Below are 9,128 nucleotides of genomic sequence, written 5' to 3'. Positions count from 1 at the left end.
CGTCCTGTTTATGGTTGCGTGGTGACCGAACGCCTGAAGAAAACTTAGCTGGTCAAAACAATTAGGGATGAAGCACAATTCAGGGTTGAGGGTATTACAGATGCCTTTTGCCACGTGTCTGCCGGCAGTGGCGCATGCTATGGACGTTGGATAAAAAGGGTTTAACGTCAGCAATCCTGTGCCCCGCTGTTCGTCTCGTGCTTATGGTCCAATAAGGGTGCGTTGTCTCCGCCGCTAGCTCCTTAAGAGTAACCATCTGTTTCGGAGCCAGAGGATGTCGCTTTTGCAAGGCAGCACGCGGAAGATGAGTTAAAACTCGGCTTCCCTCTGAGGTGTGTGGTGACCGGCTTGGTCGGCCTTGCGGAACATGAGTTAAAACTCGGCTATCCTCTGGGGAGGTGTGGGGTGACCAGCTTGGTCGGCCTCGCACGTGGAACCGATTCTCCCTCCACTTGTCAAATGTGCTGCGGCCGGGCTCACGGACATGGACGACCCGCTTTTAGAGGGGGGAGGGGGGCTGCTAACTGCGTATATATACATATACACACACAGATATATATATATATATATATATATATATATATATATATATATATATATATATATATATATATATATATATATATATATATATATATATATACATATACTTACATGTGTGCATGCCATGCCTTCAACACTGTGAGTGGTGCTTTACTTGGCGCATGACGAACGAGTCTAATGAACATTGACGCATCGCCTAGGATCGCAGGCTGCTGCAGGTCCGGGGTTGCTCACGCGGAAATATTTGCCATAGCTCACGACGTGTGCCCTTGGCGCAGGCGCGTAGCCAGGGCATTGGTGGGGGGCACATGGTTGACAAAGGGCTCCCTGAAAGTGAAAGGTCCCACCAGAAATCGCTGGATGCGGCCAATTTATTGATGCGAGCATGTTTTTTTCGTATTTTCATTTGCATCTTCTATGACTGGAATGGAAGCCAGAAGCTATCGGGAAATCAATTCTGCCTGCATTGTATAGTCAACACACTGAAGAAATCATGCGTAAGGCGATTGCATGAAATGTATCACCAGCCCTCTTCATTATACAATGGTCCAATTAACTCCTGAACTGAGATAACTCGGAAGCTTTTTCAGAATTTTTATCTGGGTTCCACAGAGGCCTTCAGGAGCCCGCGAATGTAGACCGAAATGGGCAGCAGTTTGTTTTGATTACGCCAAAGGATGTTTGCCTGGAAAAGTTCAACATTTAGTCAGAATTGATAAGTGGCACAAATGATGCAACGTAGTTTTGAGCATGCGCGCTCGTGGATCCTAGCAAAAACAAACTCGAAGCCAGGCGTTGCAGTTTCCTCATGCCGTGCAGCGTTGGCCCCGTGGCTGTGGCCAACGGGTGGACGAAAATGATGGCTCATTTGAAAAAGACATCTTTGAACGCTTTGGGACATCAAGTGACACATCTACACAGAAGGTAGTATATTTCACCTGCGCGATTTTTGGTTTGATGATAAGAACTATTTGGCCTTTACAGCACCGCGCATTGGTGTTGGAATGATGGAATCGGGTGGTGGAACTGGAAGAATAAGGGTAGAATCTCTATTTTTCGTGTTGCTGTTACTTTAAGCCTATCTAGAGGAGAACTTAAAAACTATAAAGATGTGTGTGCATTATCATTGAATGATACGAATTTTGAATTTTATTTTTTGAAATAAGGTATTCGGAAGGGATATTTCACGACGGTTGTTATCGAGCGCACGACGCCCGCCGTCTGGTGCTACCCACAGTGGTAAGCACCGTTCTGCTTCACGGAAACTACAATCCAGACAATCGCTATCCTTGGTTCCGAGATTGCGAGCACGCAGGCTCAAACCTTGTGATAAAATTCGTTTTACCCCAGCTAATAGAAATTACCTGTCCGGCATGACTAATCTTGGAGATGGACCCCAGGGCTCAGACCGACACGGAGCCGCCTGTTGGATGTATGTGGCCTCTTGCTGAAAGGGAGGTCCGCAGTGTCCCAGAGATCCCCAATCAATGCATCCCTTATAGGGTTACATCATATCACATTGGTCCCATTCTGACGAGGAACGAGTTGGAATGGGACCAATGGGAAAGGAACGACCCGCGCAGTTGACCCCGGAGCAACGCGACGCAGCAATATCCCTGATCGCCGCAGGTGGTCTGATAGTTGGCACATAGACTCCAGTTCAGCTTAACAGGCTCATGCTGGAATTGGGTTGGAGGGTTCGCCGTTCGGTACCGGGGGCCCTGACTGGCACAGGGCCCTTCCATTGCCTCAACGTGGACACTTATCATAAGTTGAAATGTTTTCTTTCATTGGCAGAGGGGCACGACCAACGCAAGAAGTCGTCTGTCATTCGGGATCCTGTCCCCGTTCCTGTTGAGCAAATGGTATTCTTGAGTAAAACTGGGCCATTGACCGAAACGGAAACCCCACGTGGTTGCAGTGGCCTCAATCAATAGATATCGCGAGCCCGGCCTTGTCTCTTCTTGGGACAATGGGCCCCAATAGCTCAGACTGGCACGTGGCGGACTGTTCGGTGTTGGTGATTTCTGGGCCAAAATGTAGGAATGCCCTGTTTCAGCGCCAGTTTTCAGGGGTTTCAGGGTTAATGATCTCTGACCAAAATACGGGAGTGACCTGTTTTAGGGGTCCGCGATCTGTGCAAGAGACTCTAACTTGATCACGAGATCACGGCCCCACGGGTGGGGGTACTAAATGTGACCTACAGCGAGCCCTTCGGGCCTTTCAGCTTTCCAGTGAGGCCCTTCATTCTTCTTCCCGGGAGGCCCCGTGTCCCTTTTCGGACCTCCTCAAATAAAGCCTGTACCGAGTCTGGGCCACTAGCCGACACATGACCCCCTGTTAGGCGCTGTGGACCCTTGATCGACTTAGAGGCCCCGAACGTTTTTCAGGGACCCATACCAATGCAAGTCGTGGCTCTCAGCCTTGCTCCTGCTTGGGAAATGGGCTCCCAGGGCTCAGACTGACAAGGAGCCCTCTGTTCGGTGCTCGTGAACTCTAGCCGACCGAGGCACCCGCATGGCCTCAGGGGGTCTTCAAACGGTGAAAGAGAACCTCTGAATGATATTTTAGGTGACGACTCTAATGATCCTAATTCCTAATGACAAACATGGGTCATTACAAAATGTATTTCGGCATTGTACACCAGGCGTGCCAGATGAATATTCTAAGAGACGTCCTTGTAGCTTTGCGTCAGCTTTTTCTTGATGTGCATGAAAGCTCGGAAGTCTCACCCAGTTTGCACGACAAAATACTACTGCACACACTGGTGAAAGCTGGATGTGCCTCGCCAGATGTACTCGGACCTCCAAGTCGGTTGTACTAGTGCCAAAATGTATGGTGATATATATATTAGCACTCATAAAATTTATCAAACTTCCAAAATATGGGCTTTGAATGAACAGTTAATATTAAATGGATTGCTTAAGCTTCTCTGCAAAGTGGTGAGTACTTTCGTACACAGATACAACGCAAGATTTGCTGTTTCAGACGATCGAGAAAAACGCTGGACGAAATGATGCTAGCTGGACATGAGCAGCGCCGTTTGATAGTGAAAACAAGACCTGCCAGATAGCCCGCCCCAAAATCACCACCATTGCGAACGAAAGCTGGGGCATCTGCAGTCGCGCTTGCAGATACCCGTTGCAGGGGGTATGGTCGCAGTTATCGGTCTGCGGACCCAAAACCTATTGTTATATGGCGTCCGCAACAGGACCTGCGTTATGTGTGCGGGGGCCGGTAGTCGGGCGGCACCGGCCCACCGGAGCTGGGCGGTAACACCGACCCGACAGCAATGGAGTCAGACATCAGCAGCGGGGCTTTAACCATACTAAAAAGTTGCACACACTGTGGCACGCAGAGTTTATGAGAGATAGCTGTGCGTCTGTGTTCAAACACATTCTGTCTCATGTTTCGTACGGGCGCTGTGCACGCAAAGTTGTGCAAATCACGTCACGAGATGCTTTACTTTAGCGCCGTATGATATCACAGACCAGATGAAAGCATCACCAGGTCATCGATATGTGGTGGCAGCGTATGAAAATAAGGTGTCCACAACGAGGTCTGCGTTGAGCTTCTGTCGTGAGTGCCACTGGCGTTGTTATTTTGTGGTTACGTACTGGAGCCATGTTCAGATAGATAAGACAGTAATAATAGCCTTATTCCTTGGAGAAAAAAACAGGAGAATGGTGACATAGGTGGGTTAATGTTTCTGCAGCATGCCTTTATCGAAATATCAACCCACCTATATCTCCATTCTCTTGGTTTTTCTCCGAGGAATAAGACTATTACTGCTGTCTTATCTATGTGAATAATGTTCCTCGCTAATTCACTGAACAACTCACTTAATTTGGAGCCATGTTCAATGTGGACTTTTAGCCACTAAATAGATGAAATGAATGTCGTTAAATTCAAGTGCAACTAACGCTTACACCAATCTCGTGTTTGTTCTCCCCCCCCCCCCCCCCCCCTGCAGTTCAGTGCCCGCCCCGCAGCCCCGGTTAGAACGTTTGCTTCTCAACTTACCCGTCCCAGGGTCGGTGGTTTATGTCACTGTGGCTGTGGCTGAGATGAAATGCTGCTTACCGTTAACTTTGATCCTAAATCCATCCAATCAAAATGTCTCATGTATATATATATATATATATATATATATGTATGAGAAGCGAGAGAGAGAGAGAGAGAGAGAGAGATAGAGAGAGAGAGAGAGAGAGAGAGAGGAGAGATAGAGAGAGAGAGAAGAGAGAGAGCGAAGAGAAGCGAGAGAGAGAGAGAGAGAGAGAGATATATATATCTCTATATCTATATTGTCTATATATTATCTATATATATCTATTTTACATACCTGTAAAGGAACTGTACCTCTGAATTCAAATGGCTGTATGCCATTATGACGATATAATCGTAATTTACAGGGAATTACGGGCTCCATGTAACGGCTAATTGTATTGCATCCACATCATGTATATCTCCTTTGGAACGGTATGCAGATGTGTTATTCATTCAGCATCTGAAATGGTCATTTCATTAAATGGCCTCACTTTCTGTCTGATAATAGTTATCTAAAAGGAAAGTTGGCATGATATCGATGCGCATCTCTCCGTTTTTGACCATAAAAGGAGGCTTATACTGCTACATAAGCAGCAACTTCGAAAGTTATTGTGCAATGTTCTGTTCATCGCTTTTATCCGCGGCCAAATAACCTGACAGCCGATGATGGGCATCATGTCCACTCCGCCTCTGTTGTTCTTGACGTTATGTGCTATGTCTCGGTTTTGACCCGACCTGCAAGGCGCTTGTGCGCCCCGCCCTGAGGGGAGTTATGTATTATGTCTCGATTCGACTCGGCCCTACGAGGCGCTGGCGTGCCTTGCACCGGGGAGTTATGTCTTGGTTTGACTCGACCTACGAGGCGCTGGTGCGCCCGGCCCTGGGGGGGTGTTCAGGATAACAAATTGGCTCGCGACAATAGCGTCCCACGCTCTTGTTCGCATCCGGTGTTAAATCACGGAGGGGGAGATGCTCCGCTATGCGCGAACGCTAATGACGTGTGTTGAATGCTCCGGGAACCACAAAATCGCTGTCACGAATTCCAAAATTACAAGCATCCTGTTTAGTTGCCATTTCATTTTTGGCAAGCATCGCATTCAAACTTAGTTTCTGTTTCACGTTTTGTTGGATTAATTTTTTAGTTTGGGTTTCAGCGACATATTATACGATGTAAATAATCATGCTACAATTGCAACACTGTAGAGAGCGTGAGAGAAATTCGAATCCAGCAAAATTCTGCATCAGTCCATACCAAACTAAATCTTTGCATGTTGTGGGCTTCCTAGGTGAATGGCAATTAAAATTTGTTAGCTTTTTGAGACGGTTTTCAGGTATTTATGTAGTATTCAGCGATATGCAACAGGTAATTTAATTAAATGGACATGCGTTTATCCGGGCTTAGCCATATCCATATCCGGACCAAATTTCACCTAGACCCGGCGCCTGCGTCAAGACTTATTCCATTTTTAATATCTGGCAGGGGCTTTACGTTAGCAACGCCGCTTAGTTGGTTTAAACTTCGATGCGGCTCAAGGGACACCACGGTATTGATTACATGAAAGGAACGGCAGATCAACCATCATTCTGTATGTCGTAAGGGGTCATTGGTCTTACGTCACTGTGCTGATACTCATGAGTAGCTTTTGCGTTTGCCAGAACGAACAGCAAATATGGCGGTCGGGGCACTGTATCCGGACGAGCTGGGCTGCCCCCTCCCCCCTCCCCCTCTCCCTTCCTCCTCCTCTTGCTCACCAGTAAGCCTAGTCTTTCGCCATCCACTCTCATGAATTGTGCAGGGCTCCGCTCATGGCAATACAAGTGTCAGATGCGTCACCTTACGTTACTGATGGTAACGCATCTTGTTTTTGTCTGTGCTATAGTGGACGGAGATATCATGGCTGGAGCTTTGCATTTACTTAGACAAGCTCCCCCCCCCCCGCAGGATATTATTTTTTGTATGTCAGCGTTATTTTAAACACTCACTTTTGCCAAGCCTGGCAACGGATTCTATGACCTTCGCTTACTGCAATAGTCGAAGCGGGGTGCCCGGTGGTCACCCCCATGGAGACATAAAACACCGCGGTGTTGATTTACATTTTTTAGGTGGACCACTGCCCTTCCCCTCCCTGCAATGTCCAATTTGCCCCCCTACCCCTCAACGGTTAATTTGGCTCCCGAGCATTCAGCAGCCCAAGCACGGGCACGACATTAAAGATGGTAGGTCAACTTGCATCAATTGTAAAGAATGTTTCTAAAAATTGCTTCGTTGGTAAAAGGAAAAGCGAAAATGCAAACTGCGGTGTCACGTTCAGTTGAAGGGAGCTGACCGAGCCAGTCACACTTTTAAAACTTCACTTCGTGCCCTGCGTAATGGAGTATGTCATGTTTTTCCTGCATCCTGCGCGCTTTTAATTGCACGGTTGATACGCCTTGTTGACTCTGCCCCAGCTTTTTACCATTGGACACCTTTGCGTGAGCTGGTTGTGATAGCCACAAATGTTGTGGACGCTCTTCGCTTTGGATACATGAATAATTAGATCACAAAAAACTACCTAAGTACGTTTATAAGAAGGTGGTACGAACTGCCAGGCAATGCGATTGCTGTAGCTTTGTACATGAGCTTTAGTTCCGCGCATAAGCAATGCAGTAAGTGTGGGTTATGTATGCCTTACGAATAGCCATAAAACCACAGCCTAAGTGGAAGATATCCGACAGGCTTTTCGTGTCTGTCCCCTTACGGCGGCTTTCAAGACTCTGCCCCCCCCCCGCAATCATATTGAGAAATAGACACCCATTAGCCTTAATATTGTATTCATTAATCCTTTATGCAACGACGAGGGCATGGTTGCACCTTTACTCCTGTACTGTGCTTCGCCGGAACCTTGAAAACAATGCACAGAATGATAAGATCCCCAGTCATGTATAACAAGGCTCAGCTCAGCCTGGGAATAACAAAACATTCTCAGATGACCAGCAATAGCTTTTGTAATCGCTCCTTTGTTGCGAGCTTAACGAACAGTGATATTTGAGCGTAGTTAACCATACCGTCACATATCCAAGCAGATCATGCCACTTTAATTCTTGCTGCAGGTATCCTTCCCGGTCCTCTCTGTCGGACAATCGCCTAGCCTGATATTGTCTGCAACCGACGTCTCCAATGATCAATAAGACCTGTAAGCACAAACATTACCCTCCGGCGATCAGTGGAACAGGATAACCTTTTGCGTCACAAATGCAACAGGTGTCATTTCTTTCAACCGATCTTGCTATTTTGTGCTAGATAACGACCAATTATTCATGGCCGGGCACCTTCTAGAACGCTGACTGCGTATGCCTGTGGCTGCAGCCACTGCCATGCCCCGCACCGCCCTCTTAGGCTGCTTCAGTAGTAGGTCTCCTTTTCGCACCAGCCGCCTGGTATTGTTCGCAGGGTAGCGCCGACACTCGTCGTAGGTCCAGATCAGGAGCGAGAACGGCACCGCCGTGATCCACCAGTTCCAGCGCAGTGGGTACATCTTGAAGAGCGTGTCCGTACCCGGACAGTAGCTGAGTGCGCAAGCGATCAGCGTCTCGAACACCCAGCCCGAAGTTGAACATTCCGTTCTTCATTTTGTGCGTGAAAATGGAGTTGCGTCTGGTCTTGCAAATGATGGCATCCGCCCATTGCACGATCACGATGGAGACGAAGAATGCCGTCTGAGTAGTGTGCTCCAGCTTCTTCCTGTCCACGTAGGTCCACTCCTGGCCGTACGAGTCTTTCAGATCGTCCAGAGTGCGCGCCTCCCACATTACCCCAGCCCGAACAGGTCGTACGGCAGGAAGCCGTGTTCAGCCAGGATGACGACCCACGTGAAGAAGCCGGCCGCAGCCTGGATCATCCCGATCTGGCCGTACGCCATGGAGATGAGTCGCTCGTTCACCAGACGGTCTAGGTGCTTGTCGCGAGGCATGCGCTTCATGATGTCCGACTCGGCTGATTCGTAAGCGAACGAGATGGCCGGCACCATGTCAGTGCCGAGGTCAATACAGAGGATGGTGACGGTGCCTAGGGGAAGCGGCACTCCGCCGACCATGTAAAACAGAAACGGCGAAATCTCGGGTATGTTCGAAGTCAGCGTGTAGGCGATCGATTTCTTGAGTTGTCGAAGATCAGGCGACCTTCCTCCACGCCGGTGACGATGGAGGCGAAGTTATCGTCCAGCAGAATCATGTCGGCGGCCTGCTTAGAGACGTCCGAGCCGGCTATACCCATGGCGACGCCGATGTCACCCCTTTTCAGCGCTGGCGAGTCGTTAACCGCCATCGCCAGTCACGGCCACAACAGCGCCGGCGCGCTGGCAGCCCTCGACTATAATCAGCTTCTTGCTGGCGGTGACGCGGCGAACACAATCTCCTGTGGTCGTGCAGCACTGAGTCGATGTCGGCGTCATTCATGTCCTTCAGCTGGCCGCCGTGGATGACGGCGGCCTTGGCCAGGCGCGGGTCAATGTCCTCGGCCTTGCAGCGCATGCGCACCACCAGCTCTTCGATGTGTAGCT

General features: G+C 48.8%; 1 pseudogene; it reads right to left on the bottom strand.

Annotated features, from left to right (window-relative positions):
* Positions 1 to 7,691: 7,691 nt before the first annotated feature.
* Positions 7,692 to 9,128, bottom strand: part of LOC119089321 (sodium/potassium-transporting ATPase subunit alpha-like) — an 11,531-nt pseudogene continuing 10,094 nt past the window's right edge.

The sequence above is a fragment of the Pollicipes pollicipes genome, unplaced genomic scaffold (genome assembly GCF_011947565.3).
Source record: "Pollicipes pollicipes isolate AB1234 unplaced genomic scaffold, Ppol_2.1 Scaffold_3087;HRSCAF=3621_pilon_pilon_pilon, whole genome shotgun sequence".
Taxonomy (NCBI): Eukaryota; Metazoa; Arthropoda; class Thecostraca; order Pollicipedomorpha; family Pollicipedidae; genus Pollicipes; species Pollicipes pollicipes.
This window is presented reverse-complemented; position numbering and strand designations above follow the sequence as displayed.